Source organism: Seriola aureovittata, chromosome 9 (genome assembly GCF_021018895.1).
Source record: "Seriola aureovittata isolate HTS-2021-v1 ecotype China chromosome 9, ASM2101889v1, whole genome shotgun sequence".
Taxonomy (NCBI): Eukaryota; Metazoa; Chordata; class Actinopteri; order Carangiformes; family Carangidae; genus Seriola; species Seriola aureovittata.
Window position 1 is genome coordinate 20,367,648 of NC_079372.1, and position 18,724 is coordinate 20,386,371.

The 18,724-nt window shown below is 40.1% G+C and overlaps 1 protein-coding gene across 1 annotated transcript in view; it reads right to left on the minus strand.

Moving 5' to 3' along the window:
• Positions 1-17,888, minus strand: part of LOC130174481 (guanine nucleotide-binding protein G(I)/G(S)/G(T) subunit beta-1) — a 35,451-nt gene extending 17,563 nt beyond the window's left edge. The window contains exon 1 of the mRNA XM_056384317.1: positions 17,499-17,888. The gene's annotated coding sequence lies outside the window, so the exon portion shown is untranslated. The remainder of the gene's footprint in view (positions 1-17,498) is intronic.
• Positions 17,889-18,724: the final 836 nt, after the last annotated feature.

Below are 18,724 nucleotides of genomic sequence, written 5' to 3' on the forward strand. Positions count from 1 at the left end.
GACAAAGAATAAGACAGCGCTCTTTTACTGGTGATTAGTATTAGAGGTGTGATTCAGAAGATTCTTTTTCCCTTGTGCTGGTGGTGGGAGTGTTGAAACCACTGGCAGCCCAACAGATAGAGCCTCGACTTCACTGCCTTCTCTTTCTGCCAGCTATTTTTAGAGAGGTGGTGGGGGAGGAGGAGGAGAAAGAGGAGGAGGGAAGCAGACTTCACATTTTCCAGCCACTCCTATCAGCTCCGACATCTCGAGCACAACACAGTGAGAAGGAGAGAGGAAGTGTAATTCGACTCCACACACACAAATGCACTTCATTGGTATTTCTCCTTCCCATACGGCAATAATCGTGCACGTACCATTCATTTTCACACTGTACTGACTTATAAACGTGCTAAATGAGCTTCTCCATTGGAAAAAGGTTTCTGTGGTTGTTTCTTTATGCCGGGCACATGATGATAAAATGTGAGTGGATAGAAAAAATTATTTCAAAGAAAGGATTGATAAATAACAACAGTGAATTCATGGATGGCTGAAAGCTTATTTAAAAAAAATTTAAAAAACATTTTACATAGTAACATTTATTATATTTAAAATTGATTTATACATGTTACATATACATTTTTTTCTCATATTTCTGAAACTATAGATGTGCAATGTTAAGGAAAGGAAAATAAAACTGCACTATGAACCTGACTGGTAGAAAAATCAAAAGTGGACCTCTGATAAGACACACAATAACTTTTGAATGATTTGCCTTTAAATGTTGAAAGAATTTCAGATATCTTAATGAAAAACTAAATTAAATAAAGGCTAAACAAAAGCTGAAGGCATCAGGTGTGAAGGGATGTAAATCACAGGATGGTCTAGTGGGGTTTGGCGGTAGATTTTTGGGGTCGAGGAATTGACTCCACCCTGATGACATAAGGAGTGGGGTAGGTAGTGAGATGTCCTGGTGCACAAGAGGATAGAGGCAAGAGAGCCAAGCTGGAGGACAGAGCCAGATTAAACTAATGAGAGTGAACAAGCAGAGGACAATTGGGAGGGGAGCTGCTAATTAACCCCTTGGTGAAGGGGAGCAAGTCTCAGTAAGCTTCCCAGCATTAAACACTGAGCAGAGGAGGCCTACACTTACTTCTTCTCAAAATACAGCTTTTCTCTTCAGACAAACACACGTACATACACAGTACAAAGTGTTGAACATATCATACAGAGGTCAGCTCAGAAAAGGTTCACAGCATAATGCCATCCAGTATAATGCGCCTGCAATAAATTACCACCTTGGCGAAACGTACAAAGTTCATTTTCTGTTGAAAGTGTAATGTGTTGATCAACTCCGAGGTTGTGTTGTCATTATATTACACTGTTAGATCTACTTGTCATTTTCATTCTGCCCCACTACTGTGGCAACATTTTAATGATTATCTATGTGATGTCACCGATGAGTCCGGTGAACAAAATCAAATGAAAACACAATTGTCAGTGGGGGGATTTTCACAAGCATTTCCCCTTGAAAGCACAGTGTTTTTTTCCCCCTCCAAAGTTGCTGCAGTGTATTTTTAGTTTCACATTCAGAGATTTTATCATACCATGAATACTAGAAAACAAGTCATCAATGCTGTCCATGACCTTTATTGGATATGTTCAGATTAAGAGGCTAAATCTGAAAATGCATCTGTGTCTCTGTTTTTCAAAGTTGAAACCTCAACTACGCCAGTACCAGTCCATTAAAAATGGCTGCATCTTTAATGGACTGGTATTGGTTATACAAGCCCAGAACAGTTTCCTTTCCCTTATTCATTCGCTCTGAGTACATCAAGTGATACAGGTGATAAAAAAGATGCCGCATCCTACTACATTAAAACACTGGAACCAACAGCATTGTGAACAAAAGAACTACAAACAAACTGTAACGAGGAGTCTGAAATGACACGAGTGTGCTGGTAATAAAAGTTGTGCATATTTTCAGATTCAATTGTAGCGTGAGGGTGCATGTAAATATTATTGGTCAAAGATAAAGAAGGTGACTGAAACATCCCTTCTAATAAATAATACTAGGTGAAAACCTTGTATATGACTGGATGACGTATGGTCAGTGATTTTTTTGGGACCACTGTAAACAACCGATGACAGTGTGTCATATTTACATTCTGCCTGGTGTCAAACCGGTGCTCTGCTGCTGCTAACATCCCGATTTAGAACCGTGACATCATCTGTCAAAATCACCAAACGCATAAGTTAAAGAGAAAGACTGAGTTGTGATTTCGGCTTTATTTATATGCAAAATGATCGCTCGGAGGGAGAGTTAGAAGCGACAGAATATCTTTCTTATTTTGGTGTAAAGCCTCTGTCTGGGTAACAAAGCTGCTGCTCTGCCACTCACCTACCAGGGTAGTCACACAGAGAGCTGAACCTCTCACTCACGGGGCATTACTGATAACTAGCTATGGTTTGTCCAAAAAGTTGCTATATTTGTTACAACTTGCGTCTGAAAAGTTTGTAAATCTAGCGTCAAATGCACAAAGTCGGCAACACTGCGGGCTGTAAACAAACTAACTCACGAACCCTTTATAGAAACTGTTGGAGCCGATTTACTTTGAAAAAGCAACGGCCAATGGAGAAACTCCAACACTTGTCCGGCCAACCAATGGTGTAACTTCACGACTGTCAGGTGGTATTCAGCTGGCCAACAGTGCAAGGGTAATCAGTCACTCAGTCAGGGACATCCGTGTTTATATATATTCAAAAAAAAAAAAAAAAGAAAATGGACAGGGGACATAGTGTACATTGGGAGTTTGAGCAGTATTGAAGCAGCCCTGTCTAATCAGTAATGGCGATTTTTTTTTTTGTATTGCTAAGCTGAGAGACAGACAGTCGAGTATTAAGCTCAAGTCAGTGTTTGAAAGGTGGTGTAAAGATGGTGGGCTTAATAATTCATGCCCTCCTGCTTGGATACCAGCTGCCACACCCTTGCCTTCATGAGTGTTGCATCCCGTCTCCCCCGTCCGATTGTTCCTTCTCACTCAATCTCTGTGGGATCACATATTCTAGTGCTTCAGAGTGCCATTTAGGTTGTGGCTGACTTCCTGCTCCTGTAAACATACAGTATGAGGGGTAGAGCAGGATATGGATGGGGCTGCTTTTTTTTTTTTTGTTTTTTTGTTGCAAGTCAGTCAGTAGCCGGCTGTGGCAGTGTCTCAGCTACTCATCTGTGTCAGCATGCTGCCTCCGCCTTAATACGAGCGCAGAGTCTCTCTAAGCAGGCGTTTCCTTTTTAAGGGTGTTTCCCTAGCTGTGCTTGTCTTTCTCTCTTCCCTTTGTCAAAACATTCAGCGGATGTGGCGACAGCACACACACTTTACAAATACACTTGCTCTGTGGTTTCAGCTACTACCATTGCACTTGCCAGTGTCCATCCAGGCTTTTGAACCAGGCAATGCAATCAGCTGCATTACAGGAACAAGTTACACAGGACATCCTGACAGGCAGGTTTATGTTAAGAGACGACTGCAGGGATAGAAATGAAGAGACAGAGAGGAGGGTGACACACCAAATTAGGTCAGTCTGACTTTCACTAGGCCTAAACCATGCTGGTAAACAAATAATCAAGAGTGACTGAATGCAAGAAGCTGAGTATACTGAGGATGCCATGAGACAGGTGACTTTGATGAGTTACCGGGAGAACATTACTAAAGGGAACCAAAAGGTAAACAACAGTAATCACTATTAACCTGAAACCTCTAAGAGCTCTTGTGTATTATTGTAAAGGTGATTTTGTTGTGCGAATGAATGTAAATTTCAAAGTGTGGTATTCAAAGCGCAAAGAGACGACTACTGAATTTGTGGATAAGCAGAAATTACGCTCACCAAGCACATTATTAGGAACACCTATACACCTGCTTAATTTATGCAATAATCCAATCAGCAAATCATGTTGCAGCAAGGCAATACATGTAAATCATGCAGATACAGGTCAAGAGCTCATGTTCACATCAAACATCAGAACGATTGTTGACACCAGACGGGCTGGTTTGAGTTTTTCTGAAACTGCCGATCGTCACACACAACGGTCTCTAGAGTTTTTACTCAGAGTGCCGCGAAAACCAAAAGTCATCCAGCGAGCAGCAGCTCTGTGGACCGAAACACCTTGTTGATTAGAGGTAAAATGAGAATGGTCAAACTGGTTGGAGCTGACAGAAAGGCTATGGTAACCCAGATAACCACTCCTCACTGTGGTGAGCAGAAACAAATCTCAGAACAAACAAACACGATCAAAGCTCGGTAGAGATGTACAACAGCAGCAGAAGAAGAACAGATTGGGTTCCCCTGTCAGCCAAGAACAGAAATCTAGTTTCATTATTCAGCTATTCTTCTTCTTTTTTTTTTTTTTTAATAAAGCATTTTTACATGACACATTGGGCCAGAATCCGTCGTCGACAGCATGAATCTATGGACCTGCCTTGTGTCAACAGTCCAGGCTGACGGTTGCGGTGTAATGTTGTGAGGGAACGGTTTTTCGTGGCAATTTTTGGCGCCTTTAATACCAATCGTCATTTGAAAGTCAGGGCAATTTACCCATCTTCTAACGGTTACTTCCAGCACAGTGATTTACACCAAGTCACAAAGCAAAAGTCGTGAACAATGACAATGAGTTCAGTGAAGTTCAATCGCCTCCCCAGTCACCAGGCCTGAATCCAACAGAACACCTTTGGGACGTGGTAAAACAGGAGATTGGCAGCATGAATGTGCAGCTGACAAATCTGATGAAATGATATGATGCAATCATGTTGACATGGACCAGAACCTCAAAGGAATGTTTCCAACATCTTGAGGAATCCACTAAGAATTTAGACTTTTTTTTTTTGTAAGAGTGAAGGGAGGCCCTACCCAGTATTAGTATGGTGTTCTTGGTGCTCTGTACTTCTAAAACATTATCTAGTCAAATGTGTTGGACACAATCAACAAAATATGACTTTAGATATTCATCACATTTGCTTTGGAGCTGTGGTTTCTGGTCAACTTAAGTGTCACAATTTAGTTTAACCAAGTTCATACTAGGGAGTAGACCAAACATATAACTTTCTTTTTTTTTTTTAAGACCTAATACTTCTGTAGACTAATGGACTTGGGTGTTTGCAATGTATGAACACGCGCTTCTTGAAAGCCATCTGCTCTGCATCACTTTTTATGTGCCCTGTTTCACTTAGAGATAAACACTGCAATTGGTTTGAAAATGCAGGCTGTGTGAGAAAGCGTGTCGTTGTAGTTACAGCACAAGATGTGTGTGAAATGAATACAAACCTGGAAGTTTGGGGGTGGGGGGGGGGGGTCTTATCCCGTATCTGATGATGTGAATGTACACATCATCAGTTCTGGGAAAAGGAACGTGACTAACAAAAATGAGGTTACTGAATCCCATTCCAACTTTGTCAAACCATGAAAAGCTCCATGTAAGAAACTGTTTTGTGTTGTGTGTCATCTTTTATTTAAAAATGGTCAAGGTCAATGCTAGAATGGCCGTTAAAACCCTACTCCACTCTTACAATGGGACTACACTTATAGGTCTTGATGCAACTGGGATGGCTTTTAGAAAAGCACTCTGTCTGGAGAGAAGCCACCTCGTTGCTTCTTCTTCTCTCCGTCCATCCATCCAGTGGAAGAAAACTTTGCAATATTTACAAGCATTCTCCCAACCCTGTGCTCTCTCACTTTGAGTCGAGTTAGGCAAATCTCTCATTGTGCCTCTGCACCTCCAGTCTAACACTACTGACAAACACTGACGACAACCTCTTACTACCAAACTGACAACAATATGTCCAGTCAGAGTGGATGTCAAATATAACAGCTAGCAGTTTATAACAGTAAGCTGCCCTGATCCAACTCTCATAAGTATCAGCATTTTTTATGGTTTGTGTTGGCTTAATGATGTCCTTTCTATTTCCCACATCTGTAAATTTCACGCTGGGGATGGAGAGACAATGTTCAAGTCCTGCACAGACCATGCTGCAATATCACCTTGCTTTACTAATTTACTGTATAGCTGAATGATGTGAAAAAAAAAAGCACAATACATTTTATGTCAGTTTTATTTTTCTGTGTTTAAATATCTAATTTTGTGCAAAACACAGGCCAAAAGATACTGTAAGCGCAAGTGTTTTTTTTTTTTTCTTTTTTTGGTGTGGTTTGTGGGTGAGGGTCCATCTAAGTGCTGTGGGGAAGTGATGCATGGTAAATGTAGCTGAAACACAACCAGGTCACAAAGAAGGCAGGAACAAGGGGGCTGGTGATGCAGTAAGAGAAGACAGAAGGGGATTGCTCCTGGACATTTCTTAAAAGCCTTCTTGTCATTCTTTCCAACACATACATCCTCTCTCTCTGGCATTTTCCTACCGAACACAAGGCAACTGCAGCACTGTAGAAGAGAAGGTGAAGCCTTACTCTCCTTCCCTGGATAGCTTCAGTATGAAAGAATATATTGTGAAATGTACTGTAATCGGCTGCGTATAAAAATGTTTATACATTTTTTTTTCGCTTCATGTTATATGTTAAATTTCTCAAACTAATATGCTGAATAATTTCTCAAGGAATAATTTAGTCCGTAAAGTATCAGAAAACAGTGAAAACCTGCCCTCACTGTTTTGATTTCTTGTTTTGTCCAACAGTCTTTACTACAACAGCCACAAAAATACAAGCGAATGTGTGACAGCACTAACATGGTGGACTGTTTGACAGTGAATACAAACACCACCCGCTCTGACACTCAGAAGAGCATAACTCTACCAAGGCCAAACATTTTCTTCCACCAGATCCGGATTGGTATCTGGATCTCAGTAATAAATATTTATATAGTATATTTCTTTCTTTCTTTCTTTTTTTTTTTTTTTTTTTTACATCAAGATCCATACATTATTTCCTGAGAAATTAATAAAAATGTCAAAAAATGCCGTGTCTCGCAATGCTCACAAAAATTCCTGGATCTGCCTCAGATCAGTTCAGTATTTTTGTGTAATTCTGCTGATAAACAAACCAACCAACAGACACAGGTGAAAACATAACCTCATTGATGGAGGTAAAAAAAAAAAATAGTTAAGTGACAGCAATACCAAAGAGGCTACAGTCAGAACAACCACCAACCCCAGCTTTGCTTCTAGCGGCATAGAGAAGAATGGTAGTAGTTCTTTATGTCTACACAACTATGTCAATATAAAGTCAATTTGAGATGTTTCTGAGTGGTTGCCCTGACAACGGTGTGATGATTAGCACTGTGCCATGTACTGGCCACTTCTCCTAATGACATACATTAGGCAATGAGCAAAGGTTGACAAAGTTTGAATTATTATTTTTTTTAAACCAATGTCTGAGGAGTAGGTGGATTTCAAACCATTATGGGTCTCAAGAAAAATGGCTGAAGTGAAAATGAACAGCCTCGGGCTCAATAACCCATTTTGCTCCACTGAAAGTGGGGCAAAATCCTGGGGGTACAAATGAGTATGCATAAGCTGACACAGTTCTGATCGTGATATTCTGCTCAGTTTATGTGCACAATTCATCTGACAGAAAAATGAAACAGTACAGCACAGCAATTTTCTAACTTTTAGTGGCTATCTTTACCTTTTCCCTGAATAGTTTTATGTAGTGGAATTGTACCAGAAAGATAGTTTCATTATTCAGATATTCTTCAAAAAAAAGAAAAGAAAAAGAAGCATTTTCACAGGACACATTGGAGCTGTATGCGTGACACAAAAACCTTTCCACATCAGCGGACTTGGAGCCAGGGGCAAGAAGTGTATGGTGGAACCTTTGCATTTCCTGGACAAGAGTCACACTACCTGAAAGTGTAAGAAAAACAACATACTCTCAATGACACAATGCACAGTTACTAGGGATGCTACAGTGTGGAAATTTTCCCAACGGGTAATAAACTCGTGACAACACTGGTGTTACTGATTACACCAGACATTTTTAAAAGAAAAGATGCGTCGATTCAATGTCTATAGATCAGAAGTTTTACCTCCAGATGACAATTACCTCATTAATGTTATCAGGTTCCCTTTTGGCATTTGGTTTAAATCCCAAAATAATTTCACTTTTCAATTTGACACCAAATTGTCTTGTCGGTCAACTGTCCTCTCGTCACATGGTAAGGCTCCGCTACTCTGTGATGCGACTCAGTTTATAATTGTAGTCCAACCAAGTATTGATAACTAGTATTTCAGAAATTAATTTTTTTTTATTTGTTGAACTTGGGAAATTCCACTGACAGGCAAAAATTTATGTCTAAAAAAAAAAGAAAAAAGAAAAGACAGTGGGGCCAGTGGGCAATCGGCATGTGCCTCGAACACCATGTAACACTATTAACACTGACTACTGTTGCAACCCTAAGTTACCTTGACCTTCTGTTACTGAAAGTACACAGATTAACGAATCAAATTAAACCTTATTTTGCCACTTCATAGATTTTTTTTTTAATGGGCTCATGGTTTGGTAACATGGTGACTCTAACTCGCCTGTAGAAGTAAATGTAATAATGCGAGTATAAATGGTTCAATGCAGGTGTTACCCATGAGACCCAGAGACAAGCACATACACAAAATCGACAAATGAATCAAAGTTTTCAACATAAAAAATACTCCTTTTACACAGCTGCTCCACTATGACATAAAAGGTTTGGGCCTACCTACAAACATTACTAAAGTAGATCTGTCGCTTTAACTGGGTATAATTTTATATGTGCTCTCTCTGTGCAGCTGCCTGCTGTGGGTTAATGTCTGGTGATTGGGGACATAACATCAATGGGAGTGACAGTAGAGTTTAATTGATTGATTAGTAAAACATTCCATGATGCGGTGTGCTCTTACTAGACAGGGTGCATCACTGGTAGGAACAGCAGACACTTGCTGTTGTAAAATAAGTGATTAAAAACAGGATAATAAAACTCACTAAATGAAAACAAAAAATATCTGACAGTATGATTCAATATAAGCTGGTGTGCAATACAATTCTCTGACCACCACAACAAGGAAAAAACAAAAAAAAGCAACTCCCAGAAAAAGGCTTAAGCAAAACAGATTCCACAGCCTTGAAGTAGTGTTGGCTGGCAAAAGAAAACAAGTCACATACATTAACAAAGGTATGTTTTGTGCTTTGGACAGCTGCACAACCAGCTTTTCATACAGGGAAATGAATGAGTTAGATTAAAATAGGAAAAGAAAAAAAAGGAAAAAGGGTCAGGCTAGCCCAAAGCCAAAAGCATGACTTTATTTAAAACATAAAATACACTCCTTTGATTGCATTAATAATCATACCCCTCCCCCATCTTTCTCTCCGAGCTTCCAAGAGAAGAGCAAGTGTGTGTGAAGAGTCACATGACAGCTAGCCCACTCTTTTGCTCAAGTGACTATGGCCTTTCTTGCTTTAAAGAGGAAGAAATCTCACTAATATTGGCCAGTCTTTCCCCGTCATCTCGGTTTTCAGGTTTGGTCACATTTTCCTTGTGGCAGTCAAATGTAAGGGCTAGAATGTAAATAGACACAGAGGCGGTCTCTGTACGAGGCAGAGCAGATGTTGGCATGCAAAGTACTGCGAGGGCCTGTGACGGGCTTTCGGCAGGGTTACACAGCGTCTGAGTGGTGACAGGCCTGTGTGTGGGTCATTAAGCGGCCCCGGTGCCACTTACTTTGACTATTCAAAACATTAGCCGAGACCTTTTGGCCAGTGGTGACAAGCTATGGATACATAACAGCACCTACAGTCAAACTACACACAAATCACACACTGCAAACATTAGGCAGAGTTTCCTTTGTTATGTTGACCCAGGGGATAGCTCAGGGAGAGAAAAAACAAATCATAACAAAATAGACAAACAAGCTAGCGTGCTTAACAAAACAGAGATTCAGGAACACAAATGTTTAGTGTATTCCTGTATAAAAAAACACTTGTATAAAAACAGGTCAAAAGTGGGACTAAAGTGAAATTGTCAGAATACATATTTAGCATGGATCTTGTCAAAACGTTGTGTGATGTTTCCCAAAATGTTGCGACTCGGACATTGTTTGATATTTCTAATGCTTTGCTTATGATAGGAATGGTCCAAAATTTGGAGGTGTCATGTGTCACAGCAGTCACAGGTTAATCTCTGGTTGTTGGCTGAGACACCATTCTGTCAACTGGTTCCATAGACTTACAGAATTACCAAATAAAAGTTAGTTTTCGGTTTCACTTCTGTCCTCTTGACCATACATGCAGTGCATCTGTTTTCTCTTGCTTGCTGATAAGTGCCCATTTTCTGTTTCTCTCTCTTTGGGGAATCTGTTATTTATTGACTAATGTATATATCATTAAAATAATACCCATTTATTTGATCGTTACAGTGATTTAGGTTACTACATGGCAACCTGTGCCACACCTTTCTTCAACCCTGGACAGGAGGACTGTTGTAAAGGAGGTTTGCATTGACTCATACAGATACAGGCGTTTGACCTGCAGAGAGGGAGAAATCACAGCTAAACCTGGTCACATGTGGTCTGTGCTAGAAATTATTTGTGTGTATGATGTGATTATTGGTGGGCTCGCACAGCAGGAGGGCAGCATTACTTGACAGAAATGCTGGTAGTATATGACATTCAAAATGTAGGATATGTCCTGTTTTCACCACTAACAATACAAATATTTTGGGTCTCAGTCGCCGCCATCGTCTCAGGCCTTTGGTCAAAACTTTCACAGTACAGATTAATTAAAGGAGAATAACTGAAAGGACCTGCAGTAGTCATATATTCATGGCCAAGTAGTGAAATACAGAATATGCCACTATATAATGTCTAAAATACATTTCTCACGCAATAAAATAGATTACAAAGTAATTTTGGAACTTCATAAATTCATCGTTCACTCACTTTTTTTTTTAATCCAATTGTAGATTACTTAAAAATTTGATGTATAACTTTGTTTTTAATGCTAATAAACATGGCAAGAAATGTCCATTCCTCATCCTAATAATGATACTAAATACTGCTGGCACCCAGTACTTGCTTACTATGTAAATGAATGCTGTACACAAGTTGTAGCAGCTTTGGGTTTTGTGTTTGACCATCACCATCACTCAATACAACATTAGGGCCATTAGGATGTACTACCTCTGGTGCAGGGACTTTTTGTTAGACAAAACGATGGCTCAGATACTAAATTTAGACCCAGGCTCCTCCAGATAGGACGCAGGTTAAGTTAAAAAAAAAAAAAAAAAAGGTTTCATGGATCCTGGAAAACTTCCTGTGATGGGAACATGCTAGGATTTTCTTCCTCCAGTATTATTTAGATGTAACTTTCAGTGCAGTCAAAGCCTGTGTTGCCTTTTTTTATTCCACTGTCAAAGAATTGGAAATATCAAACAGTTTGATATGGACTGGGCATGTTGTGGGAACTGTTAAACAGCAGGGTGGCCGGCTGTATGCTAAATATGTATTCTGACAATTTCCCTTTAGTCCCATTTGAATCTGTTTGTACAATAGTTTTATTTAACCCCACTGTTGGAGTTATTACCAGCATCATCATCAGTCTTTTACTGCGGCATGCAAACTCCAAATTGTTCGGGTGTAGAGGGAAAGACCTCTTGTTGTTGTTAGAGTACTGGCGTTTGCACCAACTGCCATACTTGAAGACATATGAGTAAATGCCAAATTTGATTTTGAAAACAGTAGCCTGAAGCCCTACGCCTTCCTCTGGCACTCTGGGTTAAAAATAACACATTTGATGGTGTGTGGATATAACTAATACAGCTCAACTGATTATCATTATTACTGGATACAGGTATTAATCTGGTAGCAGATCTTTTGACAAACTCCTTCGACAGCTTAAAGTATTGTTCAAAATACAACTGTACCGACAGACAATCTGTAGCCCTACATTTGCCTATGGATGCGCAACACAAATCCTGATGAATCTCTTTCAGCTGTGTTCTGTAGGAAGCTTGGAGAGTGAAGAGGAAAAGGGATTTAGATTGCTTAACCACATCGCGCCAGACCCAAGAGTAAAGTAATGGAAACCATAATGTAGAGGCCACCACTAATGGTCCATTTAAATTAAGACACAAGAATAAGCTTGTTGATGACGATACCATTGTGGACGAAGAGAGCTCTGCCTTCAAGAGCAGAGAACAATGGATAAGCCAAGGCTCATGTATTAGTAGACATGCTGTCTTGGGTGTTTTTTCCAGCACTAAAATTATGTAATAAGGAACCAGGAAAATAGATGTTTTACAGAAAACTGAGTGTTCAGACACTTAACCACAGTGGAACGACATGCGACCGCTTTCCCTTCAGAACACGTTCTCTACTCTGCCTCTCAAAAATGTCAGTTCTTTTTCGTTTTAAAATGATAAAGATGTGCTTCCACCTCTGAATGCTTGGATATGGTCAAATTTAGAGTTAAAAGAGGCACTGGGCTCATCAATGCCACTTTCTGCAAATCACAGCACAGGAGGGTACAAAGCTGACTTGCATCATCAAAGTTACAAAAGAAAACTGCAAAAGGCTATTTTATTAGAGCTCATTGGGAAGACAATGCATGTTTAACTCCATGTAAAATTCAGGGTTCAATATGTATTACAGCTGTGGGGTCATAGTTTGGTATTTTTTGGCACAGCAGGAAAAAGAAAGAAGGCAAAGATAAAAAAAAAATACTTATGGAACAACATCCTCGTAAATATTCAGGAATATGCACATTTTTTGGTTAATATTTACTTACAAAAAGAGCATATCTCAGTACTGTTATCATTTACTAACTATGCGCATATGCAAAACATTACAATGTGTACAGTGCATCCTATGTTCTCTACATCTTGATATGGTCACACATCTGAAGTTACACCTGAACACCAGTGCCTCTTCATGCCTTCCTGTGGTATCAGACACATGAGTGACTTGCAAATGTGTCTGCATGTTGGATTTCCAAAGATGTAATATGACCCGACTTGGGTTGAACAATAATGACAGTTGTTTTTTCATTCAATATTTTTTGTCTAGTGTTTCTAATAGGTTATACAAACAATAAAACCACTGGACACAGTAGAAACAGTTCCTCAATAAGAAAATATACTGTTGAAAAGTTACATTGCTAGACAATGTATGAACATCGATCAAATCAAACAGAGGAAGTTATTTCTAACCAATCCTATGGCGGTCTTTCAGGAATCGACAGGCCACTTCCCTCAATTGCAGCGGGGCTGGTTGAGTTCGCTAAATGTTGTTGTTTGGGTGATAAAAGTTGGGCAGAAAGACAAGAGTGCTACGTCTGAGGAAACCTCAAACGTCATCACCTAAAATGAAAATCTTAAACGTAAAGAGCAATTCTCGATAAACTAGGTAGCAAGGCGTCAATTGTGTGGTGGTACTTTGGCCACACTGTTGGTAAGCTCATCCTAAATGGGAATATGGTACTTGGAGGCCAATACAAAACAGACTGATGAAATATATTGTTAACTATACTAGAAAAACTGGCCCTAACCCTAAAGACAGGATAGTTTACCACCTGAAGCCACACTGCTTTTTCCAATGTTTATAGACACATCCAACACGCTCGCTTTTATAAAATGACAAAAGACATGGTGCTGATATTGCAGTCGAAAATGGGGTATTTCAACTAACAAATGTAACTGACACAAGATATGAGCTTCGTATATGTAAATGTTTCAGACTGTGGGATTTACAGATTCACACTGACAAGCTTTAAGATTGTTCTTCATTTCTGTTTAATATATTTCTGCTAAGGTTACATGAGTTACTTTAGGCGCCTTGGTTTGGACGAGCTACAATTGACCTCTCTACAACTGTCAGTTGCTACGGCTAATGTGAACTCAGTGCAGCCATGTTTATTTGAAACACCTCTGCCGCCACATTAGAAATGACCAAGCATTGCCACTGTTAAATGAGTAGAAACATGTTAAGGCAGCTATTACTACACTTACCTTACTATGTTAATTGTGTATAGTTCACTGTACAAGATAGTACATGGTCTCAATATCTATAAAATGTATCTGCAGTAACATAGAGCTGGGTACTCAAGATGCCAATGTTTTTTCAGGTGTTTGTTCGTAAAGCCGCTCAGTACTTTTCTGCTTTTTAAAGATGCTTAGTGGACAAACAGTTAAAAACAGGATCATACCAGAGGTGAATAAAAATCAGCACTATCACTGACCAAAGCCATATAATCCCAAAGAGTGAAATCCACAGACTAAGAATTTAATCCCATTCATATCCTGCATTTGCAGATTAAAAAAAATACATGAGCGGGATGAAAATCCTTATTTAAAAACAAAAGCCCCCCCACCCCACACACTCCCAGCGCGAAAGACTAATGACTACAGGTTTTAAACACATGGTCATTATATGGTGGTGACACTCATCCTACTGACAAGCTCTGCTGTGTACAAACCCAGGGACAAATGTCCTTCAGACACACATTACTGCTATGAAGGCAGTCAGACAAGCTTGTCATCCACCACTTGTATCATCACAGAGGCATCAACAGTTTTTCAGAAATGCCCGCACATTATGCCATCACTGTCCACCAGGGCCACTGAACACAGTGCCAAATACATTCTAGGTGTCAGTGTGGGTAACATCCAGAACACACAATCTAGCTAACATTAAATGGAACGATGTTCTATGATAAGTTTGATAATTGGATGCTGCTGGATGTGCTTACAGGTTGTTCTCAAACCAAAACTATTACTGAAACAAACTTTAAACATGCTCAATCCGATGCTATGTATATTTTATCTGCAGTGGATAAAAAGGTGAAGCAGTTAGACTAAAAGACTAAAGTGCTGGACCAGTTCATTCACAGAGAAATAATCAGCAAACTCAATTTCAGTGACATATAACATCATACAGAAAAGGTTAAGTTTCCAAATAAAGTTCTTCAAATGATGAGTTTTGACTAAAGTAAAAAAAATGTGAAAAAGTGGAAAAAACACTGGATCTAAAACCTGAACAAAACGTCTGTTTAGATTTTATTTTTAATTTATAGACATTTTTGCAGTAACATTTAACTGTGATTTCCAGTCAGAATTAAGAAAAATATGTCCCATTTTCCTAAGGTGTGGTTACAGATGCTTCAAATGAAACATCAAACTTAATATCAAAAACATTTCATTCAAATGTTTATTTAATATAAATCACACAAATATTTATCATAGTTGCCATATTCCCTGGTATTCAGGTTCATAGTCAAGATGTACAACATCCCTTCCCCACCATGTTGTCCTGTATCTAAGGTGCACATATTAGATTAATCTGAGCAGGAATCCCATCAGCTTTAAAACGTTTTTAATACAAATACATTCTGTACATTTTTACTATAGGGGGAAAATCAAAGAAATCTTTCCTGCCAAGCCTGAACCCATCCGATGCTCGGCAGCTGTCTCTCTCAGTCTGAGAAAAAGCGGTGATGAAAAAGGCTTTGAACGCCATCTTGTTCATTGCAGCTGCTTGGGCCCTGAATACAGGAACCCATTCATTCGAGGAGGCGGAGGGAGGGGGCACACTGGCGAAATGAATTCATCTTTGTGAACCAGTAAATACCTCTTTTAAGAAACGATGAAAATTTCCCGAAACGAATAGAAATCGGCTATTTTCAGAAATGAATTCTTTAGATGCAAAAAAATCTCAACACTGCTGGTCAATAACTTCGTCAAAGCGGTAGGCTACATATATCTTGCCTCGGTGCTGGAGGAGGCGCTCAGCTCGGCTTCCTGCGACAGCACGTCTGGCTCGTTGCTAAACCATCTTTCGAAATGTTTGCCACTAAATAAAAATCTCCGATCTCCTCTCTTCTATTCTTACACCTTACGTCGGTGTGTTGACCAGGATTTGATGCTACATCGGAGATTAAAGAAAGAAAAAAAACGTGCCCGTTTTCCGGGCCAGAGCTTGAAATACTACAGAGCAGCGCGGCCCGGTGGGGCATGGTTACTGTAGCTGCTAACAACTTGCCCTGCAACAGACCCGTGATCGAGATAAACAGATTGTTAAAATCCAATTAGACTATCTCGTTTTCACATCATTAAAAGAAGAAGTTCAAATTAAGGCCGAACTGTGTAGCTCGCAAACTGACGCCGGTTTGGCACTCGGGAAACTAAAATGGCTATTGCCACTAACCGGTCCACAGCGGCGCTTATTGTCATTTTCCCCCCATGCGATCAAGAGTCAAGGCTTGGCGATAAATGCAAATTCATTTTTTTTATGCTTTGAGTATTCTCGGGATGAGCTGCGATAACGAATAAGCCATTTCCTTCTCAGCACAATCAGTGGACGGCTGGATGGCTGACTCTGCAGACTAAACGTGGGAATGTGAACATATAACATTAGCTGTGACATACAGTGGCTATAATCCGTGATGGTTTGGTTTCGATTCGCTGAATTAAACGCGGAGAGTTCAACTAACCCGTTTAAACAGAGCCTGTCAAATAAGTGCCCACAGCTGAGATATTCGGCATTACGTAAATAATTTTAGCAAGGCAAATATTAACGCTTCAATGCATGAGTTTTACATAAAAGCGGCAATCAACAACAACACCGTTGATATTCACTACAGGCAAATTGTTCTGGCTGCCATGTTCGGGATATACACACCCAGATCAGCCATACCAGGCTGGAAACGTAGGCTGTGGCCACTGCTGGCTAACTTGTATGGACTGGCTACAGAATAGTGGGGGTGGTGGTGATTCTGTTGGTGAAGTAGCCATTTTTAGACTCCCTTCCTTGACAATTGCATGATGCTACAAATTTTCAATACGAGTGGAAGTAAATCCAAGCTCTCTTCATGTTTGTTTGAGTTATGCAAGTGCAAGAAGTTGCAACCGTGTAATCATCTTAAACAGCTCGTCCAGGGTTTGTCAACAATAAACTGAGAGTGGCAAATGTACGACCTGGTAATCATTTGCCATCTACAGAGCAAAGATGTGAAAAAATGTGAGCCGACCTACACATCCAAAATGTTGGTAATAACTGGGATAAATATTACGTCTTGGTTGAATCCCGTATTGAAATATTGCTGGGGTAAATGGGCTACTAAATCACAGCCGATACAGTTTAACCTAGACAGCTTATTTCTTGAGAGAGGGAGAAAGATACCCGGACGTTGGAGAGGGGTGCTGGCTAACCTACCGAGCTGTCACCAACTAACCTGCTATTTAACACTAGCAGTGCCCATTAACTACCTGGTTGCCGGATAGACATATTGGGTATGAAATCAGTTCAATATTGTTCTAGTTAATTGACACCTGGGTTAACGCAGTGCGTTAAGTTTCTCCAACAGTGGCCCACACCCACTCTCTTGGCAGCAACGACTAGCTAGCAGCAGGCTAACAGCAGCTAACTCTAACGGAGGAGCTACTCAACCCAGTTAACCCCTTTCGTTCATCCTCCCTGCTCGACAGGCTAGCCAACTGCACAGACACTTAATGCATTTCCTGAAGCGCAATTTCAAATATCAATACATATCCTTACCCGCTTTCAGTCGAGGGTATCCGTTGTTTATATCACATTGACTGGAAACGGCAAAATCTTGTCTCTCCTCTCTCCGCCCAGGCGCTCAGATTTAGCTAGTTTAGCTACCGAGGAGCGGCACTCCCCGAACCCAGTTTTTGACCCGCCGAGGGGGGAGACACACCGGCACAGAGGCGCAGAGACAAGGCGGTGTTTCACCCAGATAGACGTGTCAGAGTCCCGTTTGAGTGTTCTTCCGTTTCAACGCAAACTCCAACTCAAAGCAAAAATCCCTTCTTGTTCTCCCACCGTCGTCGTCCCTCTTTTTTTCTTCCTTCACGCCAGGATCTCAGTCGCTTCTTCCTCCAGCCATCAAACAGCAGAGATGGGCGCGGTAACCCTGCACTCAGGTCTGGGAAACCCCACGTTACGGCAGCGTCACAACGCACGGCGAAGGGTCGGCGACCACTCCAACAGATCAGGAAATACTGCCATCTTTGGTAACACCAGCGCACCTAGATAACATTTACCTGGCAAAACACAGCTTTTAATTCTACAACTTTGTTCATTTATAGTGTTAAAATAAAAATATGGCCCGAGAACGAACATTTTCTATGTTAAAGTGAGTTAGAACAACGGCCTGTCTACACCAGGCAATGTTTATGCCAGTCATTCTGAAACTGGTCTGCACAGTGCCACAGGTTTTTGGGGGTTACTTTCACAATAAAATTTACCATGAATTATTCATTTAAAATTTTGAATGAATATTGTACACACTTAGGTTTTATCAATATTGTCTCGTTTGACACACTGTATATTCTTAAATCCTAAATAAATGTGCCCCTGGGATCATACTGAATTGGACAGGCTGTGTATATGGCCTCAAGTGACTGTGTGTCTACGAACACGTTTGAGAACTCCAGGAAAATGTGACTTTCATTTCAATACAACTGCCACTTCAAGCAAATAGCTGTCTCATTTGCAATTCAAACCAGACTGCGCCACAAATTTAACTACAGAGGTGCATGTACTTCCCTGCCAGCAAGCATCCAAAACACAACTTTAGTGCATATACATTCAATATAATATATTTTTTAGAGACTAAACTGGATCTTGTAGTTTTACTTTGAAGATTAAAACTTAAGAAATAATTGCCTAACCTAACACTCACATTTTCCCCTACAATGATAATTTGATTATCTATGTTGGATCATTTATACTGATCCATTAGTAATTCCTGAACTGTC